This window comes from Bombus vancouverensis, chromosome 18 (genome assembly GCF_051014615.1).
Source record: "Bombus vancouverensis nearcticus chromosome 18, iyBomVanc1_principal, whole genome shotgun sequence".
NCBI lineage: Eukaryota > Metazoa > Arthropoda > Insecta > Hymenoptera > Apidae > Bombus > Bombus vancouverensis.
Window position 1 is genome coordinate 2,767,830 of NC_134928.1, and position 25,553 is coordinate 2,793,382.

Below are 25,553 nucleotides of genomic sequence, written 5' to 3' on the forward strand. Positions count from 1 at the left end.
ATTAAGAATACATATTCATATCCTGTCTACCTATTTTATAGCTATTACATAAACAGAGTATATATACATCACACGCCAACACCTATTACACACTGTAATATATTATCTTATCCGAGGATCAGCTGTCAATGAGGATCAATTCATAAAAACCGCAAGAATGTAAACTAATTAATGCAGATAGAGATCTAAAGTAATTACACGCTATACGGAATGTTAGCTCGTTTCTAATGTTATCGCTACGATATACCGACCGAGCATTCCAGAAACTATATGTCCCGTAAATGCATAAAAATCAGCACTCCACTTATTATCAATTATTATAAAGTCTATCGCTTCTTCTACGAAAAAGGAGAAGACAAAGTTCTTTAGAAAGAAACGAGGAAGAGTGGAAGCCGTGTCGAATGGAAAGGAACGTTTCAGAATGGACAGTGGCCGTTTCATAAGCCTTCAATTGGCGTTCCTAAAGGCGTCACTCTTACGGCAGGCGTGACAACCGATCGGTTCGCGAGCTACACGGCAAACGTCAGGTCGTTACAGCGGCAGATACGAGGATCTTTGACGGGGCGGTCGCGCGGCCCGACGTACAAGGTGCCGTGGCTTGACGCAAAGTGCAAGGAGATGCGATCGACGATTATGCACTTACGGTGTTACCGTATATAAACGGGCCCCGTATAAGCCTCGCCGGGTATGCATGGCGCACGTATAGCGCGCGGACCAGGCCACGAGAGCAATGTATCTTCCGCCGTGACATTGGGGTCTGCGCTAATCGCGCGACAATCTTCACCGCGACGAGCGAAGCGGCGCGAACCGGGACGACGAGGACGGAGAACGACACCGACTGCGCCAGTGCTCAAGTATTCCACTAGATTCGAGGAGAAATTCGGACCAATAGCTAGGACTAGGGAATTCGAGATCTTCTAGAGATATTTCTTTTTGACGGTTGAAACGCCGTGTATCTAGTTTGAAGGTAGAGGCTGTAAGAACACCGAATCGTGGGGACGTGTGAAAAATGTGACGCGATTAGATCGCATTGGACTGTCTGTCATCGATTACCGTTTATTGTTTCCGATGTAACAAATTGACTAGCGAGTGGCCGTTTGCTTTAATACAATTTTTTCATGTACTTTGTCCGTTTCGTCTGGCGTAATGTTCGCAGTAATTTATTAATTCTCGAATAATTCTCGAACAACTGAAATTTCACTTTTAGCCTACTTTCATTATCCCTTCTCTCTCTCTCTCTCTCTCTCTTTCTCGAATTCATACAGAGATTTTTAGCTTGCGAGTTGTGAAAGTTCTTTCACGAATAACAAAAGTAGAAACCTTCGTGTTCTTGAAACAATAGAAGTTGCTAGAATTCCTGCAAGACGCGAGATGGTGATTCTGGAACTGAAAGGATTAATTCTTAATTTTGAAATGTGGTAGTAAATCAGCTGGAAACACAAGAAGCTCTCCAGCAAATGGAAACGCTTCTTCTTCCGGGGGCACTGCAAGGAAAGTAGTGGGAGTGGACGTGGACGAATCACAGAAGATTGCAAAAACGCAAAATACCGAACAAGAAAACAGGAATGAGAATGAACGAGCGCTGTTTAACACATTTGGTCTTACTGACGCGTATCTTGTTTTGCTACTTGTATAATACTCTTGACGCAGTTGTTGCATTATATGCGTTTCGAAAAAGTACATACAATGGACGGCGGCGTGTTAAGGAAAACATTATCAAAGCACATCTTTTGAAGTTCTTCTTACAAAGTACAATAATTTATCAGTAATATTAGCAAATTGACAAGTGACAAGTTCTAGGTTATAAACTTCTCCTATACTTACAATTTCATAATTTTTCATCAAGTAGGGTATTCGCATAACTCGTGATTTTTTAAACTTACCTACTTGTAACTTATATAAATATTAATATTATAATTTATTTTTTAATATTAATAGCTTGTACCTTGTAACTCGTAAGCATTAACGAGCAAAAGAGTCGGAACCTAATGTGTTAAAATTCGAAGGACAAAGTGAAAAGGTCACGGGAAAGAACCGAAGGAAAAAGGATGCCAGAGGATACAGAAAAAGAGAAACACCAGGCGAGGAGATAATCGCATGAGCGAATCGAAAAGCGCAAGAAGCGGTTGTAAAGCTGGAAAGAAGGAAGAATTATAACAGAAGAAGAGGAGAATGAAAGAAATCGCTCAGCCCGACGCGAGACTAAACTGTTCGCGGTGCGCGATATCTCGACGCTCACGAGCAAAGGACAATCGTATAATTAGGTGTCCCGCGGAAGGCTACACAATATCCACAGGGAAGACACATTGGCGGCAGGTTGGCTGCATATTCTACGAGATGCGTTCCGCGCGGGGTAGATAGGAGTGATCGCGAGAGGCTATCGCCCAGCAATCGGAGTGTCCACGAGTAATCGATGCTGGAATGCTGGTAGGAATGTTCGAACTGGTCGACGAACGGGATCACCCGGATGCTGGCGTTGCCTTTTAACCGAATGCGCTGCTTAAAAATGCCGCTTTTTGGCATGGCCACGCGACCGCCTCCGGTTCCGCTTAATCGCCTATAACGCTCATCGTGGATGCAGCCGTCCTTCCCGTTTCAATTAACTCGAAATATTCTGGAACATGTATCCTACGACCACATATAAGACAGTGAATCTTGTTCGATGTATAGAACGAAAGGTCGACCGAGTGGCCGCGTATACGGCTCTGCGGAGAAATTGAATATTCACGTTGCGTGTGGAGGGCGCAACGTTAGAGCGGGTGGTCTGAAAATATCGTAGTTCGCGACCACTTATATCGCATATTCTCTGTAATTTTTATACCCTTCGATAAGAATCTTCTACACGGATTCTTCCATAAAAACGAGGTGCCGTAAAAAGAAGTCTGACGTTTATAAATTGGATGGTCTTAAACCAGGGACGATGGAGTTTGAATAGAGGTGAGAGAATTGAGACATTGAGAGACGATTGAGATTCCTCGAGTGAATAGTAGTGACGTTTCTGATAGTGGGAGTACGTTAACCAAGATCCTTCTATTTCATTGGTCCGTCGCGAACTTATCCGACAACGTAATTACCGGCGTGTAAATGTATTTACGCTGGGTAGACAGGACGCGCGTCAACAGTACGTGCATTCGCCACGGCTGTATTAATGCCGATAAAAAATTGCGGAAGCCAACAGCTGCGGTGGCGCTCTCTATCGAGAACAGAACGGTCAGATACGGATCTATCGAACGCGCCTATGCCGCTATGTGGAGCGCACGCAGCGAGCAGACCCGTAATTTATTTGCCGCCGGCCGCCTACCTTCCAGCTCCAATATAATCATTATAATTATTGTCTCCCCTTCAAATCGAGTTCGATAATCATCGCCTGTGTATTTGTTGCACGGCTCGCATTAACGGGCCAGTTCGCTCGTACGGCGGAGACTCCCCGTTTCTCCGAACCACGAATCTGTCCTTCTGTTTCACCGTTTCCATTGTTCTATGCCATTCGTGTTGCTTCTGCGAGCCGGCGAGACACGAAACTCTACCTTGCGAGGCGAGCGTGGCGGTAGGGTGCGATCGTTCTTCTTCTTTTCCTCCTTTTTAAATAGCTTTCTTCGTTCAGAGTTTTTTTTTATCTTGCAGAAAGATTTGTTAGAAATAGAAAGAAAAAATGATTTAGAGGTTTTGGTGTGCGGATGAAGGTATTTTCGTGGTTCACTTAGAAGATACATCGATCGTTCCATAAATTGTCAAGTAGAGGAAAGTGATATCGTTTTTTGAAATTTCTTTTAAAACTTGTTTAACGATAAACGAAGGAAGAAGTAAGTCGTTTGTTCTCTGAGGAGTTGAATATTATACACTATACGATCATGCACGTATATACATGCTTGAATAATGAGAAATTTACAGAAACTGAAGTCTACCAGTTTCGTTCCCAAATAGACAGCAACACGTTGGACGTTTCCATTTTTCCTACTTCCACCTTAAAAGTGAAATTTCTGAAATGTACCACGACGTTTCCCTTATCTAACGAAATTTCTTCATCGAAGCTCGAGATAACCGGTTTTTAAAATTTCTACGCGGAAGTCGTGGAAACGATACAATAAAAAAAAGCCTGGGGAAGAAATAAAGAAAAACGCTGGCATTCCACGGTCTGGCATTTATCGGTGGCTTTTCGTTGGTGTTCGCGATAACCCGCAGCGGCGCTGTCGACCCCCGGTATCGCGTTCTCGTTCGTCGGCGTAGCGGCAACCGCGACATTATAAATTGCGACGATCCATTCACCGTGTTAATTTGTCCGCTTTTCAATTAGCGGCAGAGCCGAGTTCGAGCGATGGCGTCGGCGAATAAATTGAACGATGCCGGCGACGCTGCTCGTGAGAGAGGCTGTCCGTGACTTTCTAAATTCGCCATACGTGTCTGTGTGTACACGCTGTACGTACACACGTGTGTGTATCGTGTGTATTAGTAGTAGTTGGCCCCCATACTAGCGGGCGGTGCGGCGCTGCGCCGTTGCCATCGCTGTGCCGTAGCCGTTTTACCGACAGGTGGAAGAAACTTCTCGCTTCCTAGCGCTTGGATCGTTTCCAAAATTCGTGCTGCTGTCGTATCGATGTCTGAACAACGTTTGATCGCGCCGCGCCACTGAGTACAGAGAAAATATTGCCCTTCGTTATGGAACACTGCTTAGATTAAAAGACATCATCGTTTTGCGTTTCTTAGCGATCGATGTCGAACGTCGAAAGTGACAAAGTAGCGGAGAGCGTTACCTGCATTCCTATTTACGCGTTGCCTGTCGTGCTACCCCCGGTAAACACTTGCAATCGTTCTCCCTTGTGTTTTATGGATTGTACGTCGCCTGCAGAGCGTCAAAATTTCCAATGTTTTATGCCAATGGTGTGTAATAAACATGCTGTATATCGAGATACGAGGAAACGAAACGCGCATTCGTCTTACAGCCCCTGGCGATGCATGCAAGGAGCACCGTTATCAGAGAACAACTCGGTATATCTAATCAGCTAGACCGAATTGAAATCGTGTTGAGGAACGGTAGATCGACGACGGGCAGGCTTTCGTGCTGGGATTTGATGAATTCGCGGTATTGACACACGTGACAGTAATTTCCATGGAAAAACTCGGTACGGTCGGTCGTAATATTCCGTCATTTAAAAAGCATCGCTGCGGCCGCCGCCACGAAGGGAAAAGCAAGTTGGTGCCGGGCCACCTGCAGGCAACTTGGGAGCGTCACGACGCCGCCGTCGCGCCGAGTTACGGCCACAAATCACGCAATTCGTAATTGCCGCTACCAACTACGCGATTTCATGTAAGGGGAGGGACACACAGGGCCGTGTGTTGGCTGCACGTGTGCAAGGAAATCCATAAACATCGATTGCCTCTGCGTTCACGTTCACGTGGAACGTCGAACGTCGAACATCGAACACCGACGAAACGCTAAATATTTCCATATCGTGATCCGCCACTATGAAATCGCGGGAAAGTTCTTTGAATTCGCGCGCACCATGTCTGCACGGCCCCGTTTGACGGCATCCGTTCTCCGAGCGAAATGCCCGCGCGTTTTACCTCCTACGGGGATAAGAATACAATCGTTGGGAATACTGGGTAAAAACGATCGGGAACTTCAAAGGATTGCATCGTATTGGTTAGGTCTTGAGCATAACGTTTTAACGAAAGAGTTTCGCGAACTTCCAACGATAACCTGAAACTTCGATTTTACCTATGGTTTACATTTTTTAATTTCAATTTCAATTTGAACGTGGACGTTTGAACTTGCGAATTTTAATCTCGTTTTCGAATTTACATCTTCAAATCTTTTTTGTATTTACATTTGAATATTCCAAGAGAAAATTTGGTAACTGGAGGTGCACGCGGAAAGGGGGTGATTCTAGGCGAAAAAAGAAGTCGAAAATATAGAATAAACATTTTTCATTCGAGGCTTCGTTTTCGAGAAAATCCACTTTGAATTTTCGCTCGGTACGCCCGCACTTTATCGCGTCTCGTTAGAGCGGATCTCACTGTGGATCGTTGTCTCGATGGAAAAATTAAAAAAAAAATTTTTATTCCATATTTTCGACTTCTTTTTTCCCGTAGAATCACCCCCTCTCCGCTTGTACCACAACTTACCAACCACCCTGTATATCACTCGAGTGATTGTTAGGAGTTTGCTTGACGATCCAACTGTTTGTTGGTTGCTATCTCGACCGTAGGCTGTCCAAAATTATGCGCGTATTCGTTCAAAATCGTATCGATAAAGATGATGTAGCTTCTTTCACTGGAAGAGGAGAAATATTCTATTTCAGGCGGACCCATCGACCAAGGCGATTAGGTTTCTAGTTCACAGCATCGCGCCGTTTGTTACACGTGACCCCGGATGGCGTGGGGTGTGAGAGTGCAACATTGTACCAACACGCTGCAATTTCCGCGGCGATATATTATGTTCGCGTTCCAAGACATTACTTCGGCCTCCGTCGATGTCGGGGTAACAGGCTGACCACGGTGAGTTTGATTTCTTGCCGATGCAGGTTACATTTTCTGCACGGCAACTGGAAGAAACCGCTGTCGATAATAAGCAGCCCTACGACGCTTGTTCGCATTACAACCGATTGATTATCCCATCTAACGTACGATGATTGACTGCTTGTTCCGATAATGACATACGCTTCATTGTATAGAAGATGGCGTCCAAGCGCAAAACTGAAATTAAGATATCTGCAATTACGTGGAACAACCTTCTGTTTGGCCAATGTCAGATCCATTATTGGCTGTATATACATTTACATACGTGCATTGTACGTAATGATTTATTTATTTACGTACGAACGTAATTACTTGTTATTTGAAGCTGATAACGAAGTTTTACATTTTTCGTTGTTATTTACCGTGTACGCCGTAACTCAGACCTACGTAGCTGTTCAGAGCACTTGTGTGATCGCCTAATTCAAATTTCACCGACGAACGCAAAGTAGAAATTACGAAATTGCGAAAAAGAATTCCTAGTATTAGGAAAAGTGTCCGAAAAGTGTCTTTCCTTTACGGATGCATCTTTATACGAACATGAAACCTAACCTGTCAAACGTGATCTTCATTTTGATAGAACAAAATGACGCAATTCGATAGAATAATATAACAGGGAAAATGTGCATCCATTATTTCCTTATAAAGCGAAAGAAACTTTTCGAACGACCTGAAGTCCATAAATATAGCGCGGGTTAGGTTGGGGTTAGGTAAACGAAGTTTAAAAATCGTACGGTAAACATCGTAATCTTTTAAAACAGAATAATTTAATAGATGAATACTCTGGAATCTAGAATATTACATGATCAAAATATAACATCAATAGAACACGATGAAAGATATTTAATACTAAGGCTATCTACTAATACACAGCATACGCAAGTACCCACTACCTTTTTTCTATTTCTCTCTTCTCCCGTCCCCTTCTCAGCGAACAGTATACAATTCTACGTATAACACAGAAACAAGCGTGGCATGAATCTTCTTACTAACATTGTATCGTCAGTAGGCATACGTATTAAGTTTCTCTTGTCCAACTTCGAAACTTGAATCCCTTCTACCAGTTAACTGACGTCATGCGCGATAGCACGATCGCAAAAAAGCCCTTCGGGGAACATTTAACGCAGCAAGTAACAAAAAATCGCCTCATGGCATCGCATAGATGTTTTGCAATGTATTGCCGTGAACGCAGCGGTAGCGACGCATCGGTTCTTCCGATGGCCGATCGCGGAAGAAACCTGGCGACGCGACGCGCGGGAGATTTGAATGTTATCTGACACAGGGATCGACGCGTACGCGTCCAGGTCCACGTCATCGCGTAGTATATCACGCGCTGCGTCGGAACGTGTTACCATTGTAACACGCTCGTTCCTGGGGCAATACATTATTCCGCGTTTCGCGTTCCCGTGTATTAGTCGGTGTTCCTTTTAACACGATCGCCGTGCCCGGTACAGCATCGCTCACGGTTCCGTCCACGCTAAAAGCTTTCTCCGCCGGTAATTACCGGCATATACGCGTGGGCCACCGCAATCGTTCCGGAATCGAGAAACGCTCCGGATCCGACCAGGAGAACCATAATAGCTGGCAGAAAGACCTCTCAAACCTTTCCTTTTTTTTTTCGCCCTGCAGAGAAATGATGGGGGAAGAAGTCGTTGAGAATCGTGGAATCTGGTTTGCGGTCCAAATCTAATCCATTCTACTTAGTCTTCCTTCGAATTTCATGTTTTTACTGGAACTAAGGCTAGTTTAAAGATCGCTATGGTTTCGTTAAATGTGACTTTGTATCTTAACCTGCTGTGCTATGATTTCTTTAGCTGGTTGTCAAATGTTCAATGTTGTGATATCGTATTCGATGATATAATTTTGAAATGTCCATTATCTGTATTTGAAGAGCCCAGAATAGATAACACAAGTGATAAAAACCTGTAAATTGGAAGTACAATTGGCGAAGTTAAATGTTAGTAAAAATGTCTGTATGTGTTCAAACACTGAAACATTAGATGTCACTACTATTTGTACTGTTCTTCCTTTGGTTAATGTTCGTTTAATATCTGTATGCATATATGTATTTAGTTTTTTGAAGAACACTTGTACACACAGCTTCTCCATTGGGCACTTTATTTAATCAGTCTGACATCCAATTTTAATTAAGATTGAAGTTGAAATTCAGACTACATTTTGTAACGAGTACAGTCTGTTTCAATTGAGCGAAGAATATAATCTCTGCCATGAGAGGCCATGTTAGAAGGCGAGGGGTTAAAATGGTTGGTCGAGTCATTGTCTGCTCTTTTGGTAACTACTTTTTGTCCGAAATAAATTGGCCGCTCAAGGCCACTTCCGTAATCATACATTTCTTTACATTGAAACACAAATTATAACACGGTCCAACTGTTCACAAACGCACGTAGAACCTTTTCCATCAAATATGTAAAATATTCCCTAGAAGTTTCAACTGTTCACGCGAGATGTCTTCCACGTACATCATTTTTTCCCTCTTCTATAATAAAATGTTTCTAATATAAACACGTAGGTACGTTATATTAAACATGGATAACATTCTCCCGAGGAAAAGAAAATAACAAGAACGTACTATAACGTACGTGTCTTACGTGCTTTACAACCGGAAACACGAACCGCGGCACTAATAATCACACTTTAATAATAAACTTTATACCTGTATCTTCGAGCAACCATTTAACGCGAACGAAGAATTTACAGCTCCGCTATGTAGTTTACATATGCCACTGCACTGCATTGCAAACCATTTATATACTTTAATCGTTCGTTGCATCACGCAGATGCGCGTAATTGCTGCGGGCAAATTAATCAACCGACATACACCTTAGTATCAAAAGCATATTAAACATTTTTCCCAAGTTAGCCACCTCTGCGGAATACACTTCCGCTCTCTTTGACCGTGAAGATGGTTTCATTGTTGCTACGCGTACTTGCCAATCGATCGATAGGGGTACCAATATACTTGCATAATTAGCTCGAATGCATTTTTCCTAAGATTCCATCGAAAATAAATGGACTGGTTCCATTAGCATAGGTGTGTTTGTGTGGTATATCCGGAGGCCTAGGTGTAGGTGTGTCGGTGTGTTTCCGCGCGCGCCCTCGCGCTCCTTCCTCCTTCACCGGCGCTGCCTGCCATCGTATCAACATCGCACTTCATAATCCTGCCAGTGTTTCTGCGCGTCTCGATCCGTTACCTCACCGCGATCGGCTCGTTCTCTATGCCTCGAGTCTACCTAGTTCAGTGAACAGCCGTGTTTTCTATTCATTCGCGTTTCCATTCGCGTTTCATAGACGTCTCGTAGATATTTCCTGGCGAGCAAGGATAATCCTGATGGATGGAAGCGGAAACTTATGCTCGAGTCGCGTCGTTTACGCGATCAAGATCGACGTCGAGATTTTGTGCTTCGATCGCAGATGTGGTACGCGTGACTAAGACGATGTAAGACGCATTGATAACTTGCGAGGTATATTTACGTTTACGTAACGAGTTGGGTAACGTCATAAGTTATTTTTTTTTTTCTTATTTCCTTCGACATAAATTATTTCGTTAACTCGTAACATTCGACTGGATGGCATAACAAAAGACGCCGTTTGTTTCTTCTAATGCGTTTCGACGGCGACTGAAAAGTGAATATAATTGCCGTTAAAATGGCGTAAATAGAAGGTCCGCGGCTGGAATCGTTTCAGTCGTCGGAAAGTTGGAAATTTCAGAGTGCGGCCCTGACACGACGGGGCAAAAACTTGGTTACAATTTGTTCTGTCGCTGGGGGCGAGCCCATCGAAACGAAGCAAAAGGACGACATCGAAAGACGTTCCGACTAAGGGGGCCCGGCACTTTTGAGTCTCGCCGAACGTCCGGAATACTTATCTCGAAATAGATCATGAGAATTCGACGAGACGCGGTCCTCGCAAGGGAGCCATGGTATGCGAGTGAGAATAAGGATTTTTCCTAGTTAGATCCATGGCCGACGGTCGTTCCGCCCGATGCCGATATATCAGGCAATACGCGTTTCTGTCGTGCCAAAGTGAAATGCCATTTCTATCCGTCAGGCATCGAGCCAGCGGTGCACGACGGTGAATCGTAGCCGCGTGCTTCTTGACCCTCATTTTTTGGTATCGTGCCGCTTTCGGACGAATTCTAACAGTGTATTGTGACCGAGACCATAAATCACCTGCAGCTTTTAAATTGCTTCAGTTTGACAGTGGTTCTTTTTATCTTTACTTTTTTCTTTTCTTTACTCTTTCGGTTTGCCACTTATGCTTCAACCGATCCCGTAGAAATGTATTAGAAATATCGTATAACAGCACTCGTTCTTCGAACCTAGTTATTTCTCGTATTGTCACCATCGAGCGAATGTGGCAGGTGATACTTTGCTCGGAATCAATTGGCCGCTCAAGGCCATCAAACGGTTATCCCCACTACTCGAATCGTTTCATCATTGTATCCCTTACTTTTCTCCATGCCGTGTACCACAAAGACGGACCACAGATTACAATATTTACTAGCGATAGCTAGCTTGCAGCGACCAATTAATTCCCAAGAAAGAATATTCGACGCATATCCATTGTGTTAACCCATGAGTCTATCGGAACCAGCAGCCAGCCAGGCAAGGGGTTAGTCTTTGCTAAAAAATTCCTCCGTAAACGCAATCTTTCTCTATGAGAAATAGCACAGCCTGACTAGTTGGGCGAAGAGGGAAGAAAAGGGAGGTGAAAGGTAGGATGGGTGGGAGACTAAGCGCAATTTGCCCTGCGGGCCCCGTGGGTGGTTGCTCGATTCTTGGTTCTGTTGTGCGGGATTGGTCAGACGTCTGACAGTTGACGGATGACAAGCCGGCCTTACAGTTCTCCCCTTTTACGCCCTCGACGCGAGGCTTTGGTCCCAGGTTCGGTTCCTGCCACGTCCATTATGTGCCGTGAGCAAGGCTGAACCGGGCGTAACGGGATTATTAACTGAAATAGGCGTATAAGTCATGTGTCTTCGTCTACCCTGCCGCCAGTCCCTTCTACGCTGGCGAGCCTCTTCTCTTTCGACGTGGTCTTCGCGCATCTAATTTTCAAGAGACCTCTACGCTTGGGAACAACGCTCGGCAACGTACGGGTCTGTTGGAAATTAGAGAAATTCCCCCGTTCGTGAGCCGCGAGAATTCTCGGCGATGGCTGCTGGATAAGCAGCGGCACGCAGTCGAGATGCGAATCTCGGTTACTACTCGTGGAAACATTAAAAATTATTTCCACTTCTTCCCGGGTTTATTCACTCGACCACGCTACTCCTCTATCTCCTGTCGTATGACTCCTGCCTTTGCTACGATGTTTCCTTATCGCGTCTCGATCGTTATTGCCTTGATCTTTTACATACGTATGACCCATGGTGACAGGGTCATGGGACACGGCACTGGCTGCGCTTTCTAGTTTATGTTGAAGAGAATGTTGGGAATGTTAATCTATTAGATCGTCCTAAAGGTTTCTTTCGTTTTAGAAGAAAATAATAGCTGCGCCGATAGTTTTTGTTTCAATACGAACGAAACGTGCCCTACGACACCTAGAAAACGATCGCAGATAAAGACCAAAACATTGGACAGATTAGGTTTCATGTTTATGTCAACATAGCCAGACAAAGCAGCTGCGTGCAGATAGCGAAAGGCATTTTTCGGACAACCTAATAGAAGGACCCGTGTGTCACTGATAGTTTTAGATAGATGCATAAAACAATTTCTCTCGTACATAAACGTTGGTATATCGTTGTGAAAAGTTAAATAGGAACAGCTTGACCTTCGTCGCGCGTGTGACTTTTCCTGCCCAAGTATTGGCAAGAGGGAAGCAAACGATTCGCTCGATCCCCTGGTTACACGGAGAATACATTTTTCGATAACCGCGGCGAGAGATCGTTGGCGAGGCGGTGCTCGATAAACGAGTTGTCGGGTCGCAATTTTTTGATGCCGAATGCGCGATAAAACGGCCACGCTGGCGCGATGATGCGGATCTAGAAGCGACGCGCGAAATGTTCAGCAACAGAATCCGCGCTTCGTAGTCTCGCGGCTAAAGGAACGGCGCGGTGTAAGAGGTACACACCGGTGTCACGTTTATCTGCACGGCGATCGGTTGCGCGCGCCGCGATTGCGCGAAACGGCTGCGTGGCGGTCTTGCAAGCCTCCGCTAGCAAAAGTATGAACCTCGTGTGTAACCGGCAAACCGGTTGAACTTCGCGTCTTAGTTTTCTGCCGATCTTGTTCTCGCAAAAATCGATACCAGTTTAGTTTTCTGGTTCGATTAGAATTCGATTTCTTGACGAGCGGAACCGTCGTATCTGCGTGTCGCCAGTCGGCGAGCAAACGGGAACTCGTGCGGCAAATTATAGCCGTTTCTCAATGATTCTTGGCGCGAGATTTCAGATAACGATGATTCGCCGACTCGTAACGAACACGAATAGTCTGTTTTTCCCTCAATGGTATCTTTTTTATCGTGGTAAAAGAAAAAGGAACAGAGGTGTCGGGGAACACACACCCCCCATGGTTTTTCTCTCAAATTAGTTACAAATAAGCGCGCGGTAGGTAGTAAGTAGACCGTCCTCTCTGCAATAATGATTTGGCCCGTCATTTATGGTGAACGGCGGCAATAAACGGCGCACAGTAATGGTACTACGATGTAAACAGGAACAACGCAAATGAGAAGTAAATTAATTCAGATACTCGTGGATTGGCGTGTTTTGCACGAGGAATGGCCTAACGTGTTTTCAGCCACTAATTAAGATTATTCCTCGAGTTTATCGCGTTCTTCCGTAAGCGGTGTGTCGACTTCTCATTGTATAGTTTTGGTGGAAGTTCGTGATGCGTGAGAAAACGGACACGAACCGGCATCCCGGTTTGTGCCGCGATTAAATCTCTCGCTCTTCTACGTTACGTATATATCGTTGTGCTTGTAAAAACGGTTATGTGGACTAATTGGTCGTCGTTGATCCTTTTTCTTCTTCTTCCCTTTTTCTTCCTTCTTCTTATACGCCTCCCCTTGCGATCCAGCTTTTTTCCTCTTTCTTTAAAACGCTTCTACATTCGTGCAATCCTTTTTTGTCGTCACGTCACAATTTCCTCCCGCCTCGATGCTTATGAGTTACTGCATCCATGAGGAGTATTACTACCTGTCGAACCTGACTCGTATACACTTGCCCTGGCCTATCATTTATCATCTCATTTTATAGTCAACTGATCGTGCTCCTCGCTGAATTGCCTGTAGCAGTTTACTCCGGATTAAACCTACCAATATTCCCCCTCCCCCCCTTCTCAAGCACATACATCTTACACAATGTATCAAAGTTGACTTATTTTTCAAATGCTTATCGATTTTAAAAAATATCAATGTTCTTTCCCCTTCTTTCTGTATCATCGGGGAGAAAATGAAGATAGAAGGGGAGAAGATATCGCTGCTTAATAATATAATAGCGAGCGTAGCATAAAAATGAAGTCCTTACCCATCGAGATACGATCAAAAATTGGTCAGTGATTTAATTGGCCGTTTCGATGCGGGACAAGTTATTCAACGCGCGATCGATCGTCTAATCGTTATTCAATCAATGCCCGACATTTTGTGCAGCGTTCGAAGGAAAGGTTAGACGCTCCTTGACGCGAAACGGCGTGCCTTCACGCGCTCTCTATTCCAGCCAATCTCTAATAATATACTTTAACACTTCGCTGGTTCGTTTCGGTAGACCACCCAAATGTACACCGATCGAACGATTTAGCTTCGACAACGGTGGCCCTGATTGGTATTGCAGGAGAACGACGACCGTAAACGCGCAAACAAACAGTAGGTTAGTCGAAGTGATTGATAAGCAGCGCCACGCGCCATTCGACGGACAAATACGATCGTCGAGAAAGCGACAGGACCGCCCGCGGATAGCGTTCGCTGCTCTATCTGTACGGCTTCGTGAGCATGCCCCCAACAAGGAGACTCTAGGGAGTTGTTGAAAAACCGTCTCGAGATCGTAGACTGGAAAAACGTGATAGTTGTAATGTTAATAACGAGGAAACAATAGTGATCGCGAGAAAAAAGTACGCGTGTGTCGAATCGGTAGGCAGAGCCAATGCACCTACAGAACGAGCAAATACCGAATCGGTAAAGACGACAAGACCGCCCGCAGTGCCACACCACGGTATTATGTACGACACAAACAAGAATGATTGTGCCTTTCGCGTTTTGCCTTTTGCCAAGCTTTCTAGGCGCGACAAGATATTCACTGTCAGTGTTCACATCCTGAGCATTGATTTATCGTTTACCACCGGGATTCTTACGAATGCGTTTAAACGTCTTTTTATGGAAATAAAGAGAATTGTTGTAGGAATTAGAATGTATGCAACATACACGGGTACTGTATGAAGCAGATAGAAACGAGACAAAGAGCTAGAAAGTTTCGAATGAGGAAATTTCGAAATCGGCATGGAAGCATTCGTGAAATTCTGTAACCATCGTGAGTTCTCCTTCGGATCGGTTGACGAGTATAACCTTAATTAGCATTTTGTACTAAACATATGCACAATTTGTCCGATATTCGATGTAAATAACGAATGTGGTTGCCGGCAGCCCTCAGTTGTAAGCAGTTATTTGCATACATGAATATTGAGGCACCGATATCGGATTAAGTGACAACTAGCCGAGATAATTGCTTGAAAAAGCAATATAGTGTATATATAGCGTTCGAGCGGCGATCGTTTGGTCGCCATGTGATTCGAAAAAAAGGAACCGGTTATCGGGGACGATCGTGTTACATCGACCATTTTTTTTTTCTGTAATCGTGATTTTGTCGCTGCCGCGTCCATTATGCAAATTGAATCGACACTATTCTCGACCATCTTATCTCGCCACTTATCGATGGGAACGATCGCTAAACAATTTTTAACGCTACACGTGGCTTCCCGAAGCTTGGCAAAGTTTTCCGCGGGGTTGCCGCCAAAAATGATTCCAGCCACCTATCGAATTCGGCAGGAACCACGAGGAAACGGATGTTCCGGAAAAGTTCGAGAGATGGCGTGTCGTGTGATTCGAGGTCGGGGCGGTGGAGTATGCCAGCTGTTTCCGTGCTGCCACCTTCAGTGGCCCGTTCAAAGTGAAGGCGGTACTGACCTGCGCGTGTCCCGCATCATCATAACACAAGCCGAACGCCATGCTGCCAGAAGATTTATGGGCCATATCATGGCGCGGCATCTAAACGATTATTTGCTGTTAAACGTAAACGGCTTATAAAAACGAGCCTGCATAATAGAGTAAATATAGGCTCGATGTTCGGCCCCGGTAAATTTATAGATCCACTTAAAACGATCTTATATCGACGCACTGACTGCTAACCCTTAACCCTGACAGAAACTGTCCCGGACAACGTAGCCTTCGTAGAAATCGCCATCTACCGGACTTTTAATTTCTTTTCTCTTCTTTCGAATAAAAATCAGACAATTTTAAGCGAAATTAATTTTTTCTCGTACTATAAAAAGCTTATTCAACGAGTCCTTGACAAATTTGTCCGCCGTTTCGTTCTGCTTATCTCTTTTGTTTTTTATTGACGCATTTAAAATTAATATTTCAAAAGGTGAAGAACAAATCGGACGGGGTCCAACTCGATCAGATATTTGCATGCGTCGATCGTCTTCCTCGTACATCAAGCGCGTGTTTAGAAAGTCAACCGAGTGCCTCCTATGAAGAACAATAATTTATTAAACGGATACGTCATCGCCCTGTTGCGATACTTGTGCGTTTCCCTCATTGAGAATCAGAAGAGTGAATCGCGGCATTTGAATAACAAACGGTATGCAAATTCGGATTGCCCCGCAGTCGTTTAGTCCCCCGTGCGGATCTCTATGCCGCGAAATCCGAAAATATACTGTGTCCATTGCCGAACACGCGTCTTCGATCATTCTACATCCTGATCGATTTATTATTCGTGCCGTTAAATATTTCAACGGAGTAAATCGATATCCCTTTCTCCGATGTCCTTAAACGTTTTCACGTGTCTGAAGGCAATTGATATTCCGTGTAATCGTCAAACAACTGTCAGTATTTTTCTCATTCTTATTTTAATTCCTGTCGTATATATTTCAACGATTACTGAACATTATATATTTATCGATAAATTTCGGACACCTCTTCGATGAATCACGACAGTGAAATAAAACAAAATATCGTCCAACATTTGATCGTACGTTTTAACGCAGCAATGAGCAAGTTCGTTTGAAATCTTCACAATTATTGCTAGCTTTTCGGCGTTGCGGCGATAAACGAGGAATCTTTGTACGTATAAATTTTAGTGGCCCTTTCTGTGGATCACCATAGTGAAATAACGAAGCAAAAAAATTGTCAATGAAAAATCGAACTATTTCTCTGATGGTTTTTATCATCGACGCGTGAAAGTTTATGGAATATCCTTCGAAATTATTGCTGCTTGCTCGGTGTTGCGACGATATAGAATAAATTACCATATAAATAGGGTTCGGTGTTACATCGTATTTCCTTGTAGAAACAGCGCGGCGCGGCGTCCTCCGGCGTTCGTTAATCCGACCGGCTGCTCAGAAATACCATCGGCAGGGAAAGCTCTTAATGTTCTATTCTTACATCTCGCGGCATCTCCGGGGCCAGCGCGGCTTGATAGCCTTCCTCCAAGAAGATTTTAATTAAGCCCGCCCTTCCAATGTTTCGTCTGATTGGATGAGCTAATCCCGTTCCGTAGAAAATTTAGGGTGTCCCTTCTAGAAAGAGACTGAACCCTGCTCTCATGGCCGTTAACATTTTTTCGCGGCCTACTAAGAAAATTATAATGATTTATCGACCGATAAATAAAATCCACCCTTCCCCGGGCAAACCTCTGACATTCATCTTGTCGTTGACGTCGCCGCGTTTCTCTTGGACAATTCTGGTATTTTTAACGGGCGCGTGCCTCCGCTTCGATTTCATTTTTTTTTCCCTCCCCCTTCTCCTTTTTCTTTACTTTCGATTTTCACCTCGAAACTTTTTTACGCCGCTTTAAATCCACCGTTATTCACAGCAAAGTGTCTAAAACAAGTAACACGTTACTAAGACGTTCTCCAGGGACGGAATAATTGTAGATCTCCTCCCGGACTTAAAAACATCCTGCCCTGATGTTTTTCGGCCGAGGAACACGCGCAATATATAGATGTCTTCCTTTTTGACAGAGCTGTATTTTTCTATGGTAGGACGAGCCCTGAAAAAAAAACAGCTTGTTCGGCGATGAGTTTTCCGAATGATGAGTTTCGGTCGGCATTTTTGTCCATCATCATGGAGGCGCAGTTGGGTCTCGGTGGGAGGGAAAGTTTCTGACCAAGTGGAGGGGGCGAAAGGGAAGTAGCACGTCAGGGGATGACATCTAAATCTTCCTTTTCGTTTCACGCTGACTGCCCGCCCTTTCGCTGGCTACGCTCCTAGTCGAAACTCCCTTTCTGCTTGTTCTGCCTCCTGGAGGGGGTGGGATCTTTTGGTACATTCGGTGGCAAAATCTTCTTCGGCTATCCGTCGGTATAGTATAGCAAACTTTTCGAAGCGAAAACGCGATGTTTTATTTTTGTATAAGTCAACGACAGCTTTTGAGTATATTAGGTTGTCCGAAAAGTGTCTTTCCTTTACAGATACGTCTTTATCTTTGTACAGGGTGGTTGGTAACTGGTAAAAATTTTGTTTTTTAATTTTTTAATTTTTCCATCGAGATAACGATCTACAGTGAGATCCGTTCTAACGAGACACGATAAAGTGCAGGCGTACCGACCGACAATTCAAAGTCGATTTTCTCGAAAACGAAGCCTCGAACGAAAAATTTTTATTCTACATTTTCGACTTGTTTTTTCGCCTAGAATCACCCCCTTCCTGCTTGTACCACCAGTTACCAGCCACCCTGTATTAGGTTGTCGGAAAAGTGTCTTTTTTTCACAGACACGTCTCTTTATCTTTACACAAAGATATAATTCGCTAAAATAATATAATTATATTATAATTTCCTTATAAAACGAAAGAAACATTTCGGGTGACCTTAGTAAGTGTATTACGAGACATTAAAATGTAATAGCAAAGTATTTGCTCAGTCCAGTTACATGCAATATGTTTTTTCGTGACTCACGCTGAAAATATATTGTACTCTGTCATATACATATCTAATATAAGACTTGTGAGTTCGTATCTATCGGTATTTAAATAACTGTAACTGGAATAGAGTGATAAAAATAATTATACACGTACGTGTATTTCGATTTCGTACAGGCCGACCTTAATTTTCACAAAATTATCTGTAATAATAGTAATTACGTACATATAATATTTGGGTCTGGATAAAAGCTGACAGTAACTTTGACAAAGTTATCTACGCGTCCTTAGTAGTTACGAACGAATAAAAAATGAAAATCATCCCGATACCAGTTTTCTACATTTTCCCATTAAACTCGATTATCGACGAATTTTTAAGTAAACTCTTACATTTTATTTCTATCGAATCAATCTTTATCGCACGAACAATCACGAAATAAGACATCTAGTATGATATACATCTCCGACGTGAAAACAAAACACACTTTGTCATAGTACGGTTCCACGTCCTAGAACCGCGTAAGGAAAATAAAATTCGTCCGACGGTTCCGTAATCTGCCAGCATCTCATTGGGAAATGGGAATAAAGGAAATTCGCAATGAGAGAGAAAGCAAGAGGAAGAAGTTCATTGTGAATGGTTTTCCGGCGGGTCCCAGGGCCGACGTCGTTTCACGCAAAGCAGAGCGCGGTCCGTCGGCGCATTTATATTTTTATGGCGGTGAAAGTTGGTTCGGGGGTCGCGACCGTGAACGCATTTCACGTCCCTAAGTTTCGTTGCCGTTGGAAAAACGAGCACAATAACAAAGAGACTCGAGCGAGTTTCACTTTTGCCCCCACCAACTATAAGCTCGGCTAGGAAAAATCTGCGAAAGGAGGAAACCAAAAGGAGTCTTTGTCACTTGTCTGCACCTGAACCAGTTTCTCTGTATCTTTCAGCGCGATCCTTCGACTCTCAGTAGGAGAAAACATGGAAATCTTCACTTTGTTTCGCAAGGTGAATTTCTCAAAATTATCGAGATTCGATTGTTTGACAAAAGAATTGGATAAAAGGTAAGAGAAATAATTAAAACTGCGTGAAACGTACAGTGGAGAAGGGACGACGACTGGGTTTGCTTAATACGCGATAGGGTGGTAAATTAGAGTATATACGTGTCTGATGAAAGATTGTAGAGATTTGGCGGTTAAACAGAAGAGGATGAAGAATAGCCAGCGGTACTTTCGGCGACGCGGTTCGTAAATTTCGCGCTGGTATTCCGTGGTAATCCATCCTCGTGTCTCGGATTTCACGTAAACAGATCGCCTCGAGTTTTACGATTCTTTCGACCTTTCGAATCGTCTTGACGGTGTCGATTTCGCTTCTGTTTACATCTCTAGGATATCCAGTTGCCGCTTGAAGTCTTGTTCCCGAGTGCGATATTGCGCCCTAAATGACGAGTTTATAACCTAACCTCTCTGCCATTAACGCGTACATTTTTATCAGGCAATTGTTTGCCAATGTAAACGTTCACCGAACGGGACACGGAAAATTGATGGATTGAGAAAGAAAGAGCAGAAAAATAAAGCAAACCACGGAGATTTAACACTTAAACCAGTCCAACTTCTAAATTATTCACTCATAATTCAATCCTATCTCTATCTACACAGAATTTTATTACATTTCTCTCTACGGGTACGAACTTTTTTAAACAAACTGTCGACGATTGGTCAATCAAAAAAAAAAAAGGAGAAAACGAGGTGATCGCGGGGGTAGAATCGCGAAACACGTCGAGGCCGCGAGTTTCCACGTAACGCGCCGCCTATTCTACGAAATCGTGCACGTGTGCAACGCCGGATTCAGCTGCCTCGTTCGGTTCACGAATGAATTATCGCCCGTATGGGTTGGGCTCTTTCATTTCCAGTGCACGCGGTAGCTCCGTCCTTTCCTCCCTGTTTGCGCCGGCTTCCCCTTCGCCGGCCCTCTCTTTCCGCCGTATCGGTCGAGCCTGCCGTCAGCAACGCTTTTTCCCATCCCTCCGCGATTCAACCTCGCTTCACCACGCTCTCTCTCCCCTTTCTTTTTCCATTTCCAGCGGAAAGATACCGTACCCCCTTTTCTCTATCCCCTTTTCACCTCCCTATCCTGCGCCGTTTTTATGGACTGCAGCGTTTTCGCTAAATATCGAATCTGCTTCGTTTCACTTGATTCGCCGAGTTCATTTATTTTAAACGGAGCTAACCACCGAGGTCGGTTAGATTTGAATTTTTAGCTTGTAAAATTGATATTCATGGGGATTTAAAACGCGGTGCAAGTTGGCTTATGATTTGACGAATTTGTTTACCGGATGTTCGTTCGAGAGTTTGAGAAACGGTGGCTGGAAATTTCGTTTTGCGGAATATCTTGCTGGAGTGCAGACTCGGAGACTGGGAACCTCGTTCCAGAGGACAAGACACCCGTCACAACAGCTGCTCCTTTCCTCAGAGCTGCGCGTTTCCAAACTATACACAGGGCAACGACTGTCTTGCATTTTTGTTGGGAAATAGATACGAACGATTGTTAGGGGTATTTTTCAGTCGAATCTCGCGAATCTAATGGGTTTGGGAATTTTCGAATTTTCCGATTGCTCAACAGACACATGAGAAAGTGATATTTGAAGGTGTAATATTTTAAAGTTGGTATAAAAATGGCAGAAATATCCGAGGAGCGATTGTAAAAATGACAGAAATTGAATATTAAATAAATTGAATTTTAATAGAACTAATAACTTGGAGATATTTTGAAAATCGTGCAATTTCGTTATATTATACCGTGACGCCATCGAAGAGAATAAATGGTAAAGGTAGCAGTAATGGCTGGCGTGTTTCTGGATGCAATTGAGTGGTTGTTTTCCCCCTCCGTGGCCAGAGGGTCAGAGAAACGAGGAACGAATCAAAGGGAGAACGCAATCAATCGAATGTTTTCCTTCAGAACGTTCGCTTACAAACGTGACGGGGAGGAAACGCGAGACGAGGGTAAATTGAAATTCCGTGACACGGAAAGAACTTTGATTGGAAGAGGGACAACCCCTGCGAGATGTCCAGCAACAGAAACGATCTCATCTTTAGATGAAACTCTTACTTCTCTTATTTTTCTTCTTATTTCTTTTCTGTGCTGTCATTTTCCTCCAAACCTTCCTATTCTCCTCAGCCTCCATTAACGCAAAAAATATATATTTTTCTGTAAATTGACCTTAATTTAGGAATTAGGTTAGGAATTATTAGGTTTGGATGTACACTACAAGCCATAAGTGCAGATGCACTTACTCGTTACATTTATTGCAAAACTACCAATCTTTATTTTATACAGTACATTGTACATTATACATTATCTTTATATGGTATTTTACAATTATATACAACAACCCTTGCTAGATGTCCAGCAACAGAAACAATTTCATTTCAGATGAGACTCTTACTTCTCTTATTTTTCTTCTTATTTCTTTCCCTTACTATCATTTTCCTAGAAACCTTCCTATTCTCCTCAGTCTCCATTAACGCAAAAATATATATTTTTCTGTAAATTGACCTTAATTTAGGAATTAGGTTAGGAATTATTAGGTTTGGATGTACACTACAAACCATAAGTGCAGATGCACTTACTCGTTACATTATTGCAAAACAAACAATCTTTATTTTATACATTACATTATACATTATACATTATCTTTATATGGTATTTTACAATTATATACAACAACCCTTGCGAGATGTCCAGCAACAGGAACAATTTCATTTTAGATGAAACTCTTACTTCTCTTATTTTTCTTCTTATTTCTTTTCTGTGCTGTCATTTTCCTTCAAACCTTCCTATTCTCCTCAGCCTCCATTAACGCAAAAGATATATATTTTTCTGTAAATTGACCTTAATTTAGGAATTAGGTTAGGAATTATTAGGTTTGGATGTACACTACAAGCCATAAGTGCAGATGCACTTACTCGTTACATTATTGCAAAACAAACAATCTTTATTTTATACAGTACATTGTACATTATACATTATCTTTATATGGTATTTTACACTATATACAACAACCCTTGCTAGATGTCCAGCAACAGAAACAATCTCAACTTTAGATGAAACTCTTACTTCTCTTATTTTTCTTCTTGTTTCTTTCCCTTACTATTATTTTCCTAGAAACCTTCCTATTCTCCTCAGCCTCCATTAACGCAAAAATATATTTTTTTCTGTAAATTGACCTTAATTTAGGAATTAGGTTAGGAATTATTAGGTTTGGATGTACACTGCAAGCCATAAGTGCAGATGCACTTACTCGTTACATTTATTATAAAACTACCAATCTTTATTTTATACATTACATTGTACATTATACATTATCTTTATATGGTATTTTACAATTATATACAACAACCCTTGCTAGATGTCCAGCAACAGAAACAATTTCATTTCAGATGAAACTCTTACTTCTCTTATTTTTCTTCTTATTTCTTTTCTGTGCTATCATTTTCCTCCAAACCTCCCTATTCTCCTCAGTCTCCATTAACGCAAAAGATATATATTTTTCTGTAAATTGACCTTAATTTAGGAATTAGGTTAGGAATTATTAGGTTTGGATGTACACTACAAGCCATAAGTGCAGATGCACTTACTCGTTACATTTATTACAGAACTACCAATCTTTATTTTATACATTACATTGTACATTATACATTATCTTTATATGGTATTTTACAATTATATACAACAACCCTTGCTAGATGTCCAGCAACAGAAACAATTTCATTTTAGATGAAACTCTTACTTCTCTTATTTTTCTTCTTGTTTCTTTCCCTTACTATCATTTTCCTAGCAACCTTCCTATTCTCCTCAGCCTCCATTAACGCAAAAAATATATGTTTTTCTGTAAATTGACCTTAATTTAGGAATTAGGTTAGGAATTATTAGGTTTGGATGTACACTACAAGCCATAAGTGCAGATGCACTTACTCGTTACATTATTGCAAAACAAACAATCTTTATTTTATACAGTACATTGTATATTATACATTATCTTTATATGGTATTTTACACTATATACAACAACCCTTGCGAGATGTCCAGCAACAGAAACAATTTCATTTCAGATGAAACTCTTACTTCTCTTATTTTTCTTCTTATTTCTTTTCTGTGCTATCATTTTCCTCCAAACCTTCCTATTCTCCTCAGCCTCCATTAACGCAAAAAATATATATTTTTCTGTAAATTGACCTTAATTTAGGAATTAGGTTAGGAATTATTAGGTTTGGATGTACACTACAAGCCATAAGTGCAGATGCGCTTACTCGTTACATTTATTGCAGAACTACCAATCTTTATTTTATACATTACATTGTACATTATACATTATCTTTATATGGTATTTTACAATTATATACAACTACCCTTGCTAGATGTCCAGCAACAGAAACAATCTCATTTTAGATGAAACTCTTACTACTCTTATTTTCTTCTTATTTCTTTTCTGTGCTATCATTTTCCTCCAAACCTTTCTAGTCTCCTCAGTCTCCATTAACGCAAAAAATATATATTTTTCTGTAAATTGACCTTAATTTAGGAATTAGGTTAGGAATTATTAGGTTTGGATGTACACTACAAGCCATAAGTGCAGATGCGCTTACTCGTTACATTTATTGCAGAACTACCAATCTTTATTTTACACGGTATTTTACAATATGCACAATATTATATTATTAATATTATAATACAATACATGCAATACATTATAATACAATACAATACAATACAAGTATACAATACATACTTGTTACAACATGAGAACGAAGTAGCAAGTTCGCGCTAAAAGAATTTTTATAAACGGAACAAAATTGATGACGAAATAAAACGCGCAATTTCTATGAAATATCAGTAGGCGTAACACTTATGTCCGTCGGTGTACATGTCCGTATAATTACCTAAAAAAAAAAAAAAAAAAAAAATACCATAACTCAATCTACCCATTTCATTACAAAAAACCACGAACATTACAAACGACGTAAATAAAACGAATATAAAAAAAAAAGAAAACAGAATAAAGCACTGAACAAATTCTAGTAAAGTAACAAGGGTGACACCCCTTTCTAGAAGGGGGTTAGAAATTTAATCGCGGAGAAAAGGGAAGAGTAATGGCGGGTAGTAGCGGGGATGGCGTCGAATTGAATGTTTTCGTTTTGAGATGCGCTTTGGCCGGTCGATCGAAGCGGAAGAGTTCCTCGAACAGGGTAAATTGGAATTCCGCGACGCGAAGAGTAGCTCGGTTAGCTCACCGGGCCAAACAGGGGGTCAGTGGGGTGAGGACGAGGGCAGGAAACCGGAGAAAACGAGTATATGCGGAGGAGTAGCGGAGAAGAGAGAGCGCGAAGGAACGGCAGAGAAAAGAGAGAGATACCCAAGGAATATTTACTGCCATCTTCTCTACCACTTACCCACAGATTCCCTGCCTGAACTTGTAAACACCTCTTAACTATATAGAGATAGTATCTCGGTTTCCCTTCTCGTGTAACCTAAGCAGTTACGCGGTTGTTATAGTCGAAAGATTATTAATTAGATCGTTGCGTGATTACGCACGAATTTCCTTTTATCTCTGTTCCCTATTTCCTCTACGTTTCTTCATTGCTCTTTTACCTCTCTTCAATTTGTAATTCCTGTACGTGGAAATGAATTTTCCTATAGAGACGCAAGGATGGTCTCTGTGTCTCTCGATTTCTGCATTTCCATCCCTCTCCTACACCACTGCGATGCCGAGAGGTTTAATTGATTCGAACCGCCGCGACTATCGGATTATTAATTGCGCTGTTAATCGGGCACGACGGTAATTAAGCTGTCGACGATTCAGTTTTATGATGCCACGCGGCTCATGCGCCATGCGTTTGCCTTTCGCTGTTCCCTAGCCATCGCAGCTTCCTTCCTGATCGTTGTCGAACACGTAAAAGACCTTTGATTC

The 25,553-nt window shown here is 42.4% G+C and overlaps 1 protein-coding gene across 9 annotated transcripts in view; it reads left to right on the top strand.

Annotated features, from left to right (window-relative positions):
• Antp (homeotic protein antennapedia) overlaps positions 1-25,553 on the top strand; it is a 166,482-nt gene that overhangs the window by 64,597 nt on the left and 76,332 nt on the right. Inside the window, exon 1 of one of the 9 annotated variants that reach the window (XM_076626295.1) lies at positions 9,730-9,995. The exons of 7 other annotated variants lie outside the window; for them this stretch is intronic. The gene's annotated coding sequence lies outside the window, so the exon portion shown is untranslated. Of the gene's footprint in view, positions 1-9,729; positions 9,996-25,553 lie in introns of those variants that run through there. One more of the 9 variants, XM_033342764.2, reaches the window with a different exon arrangement.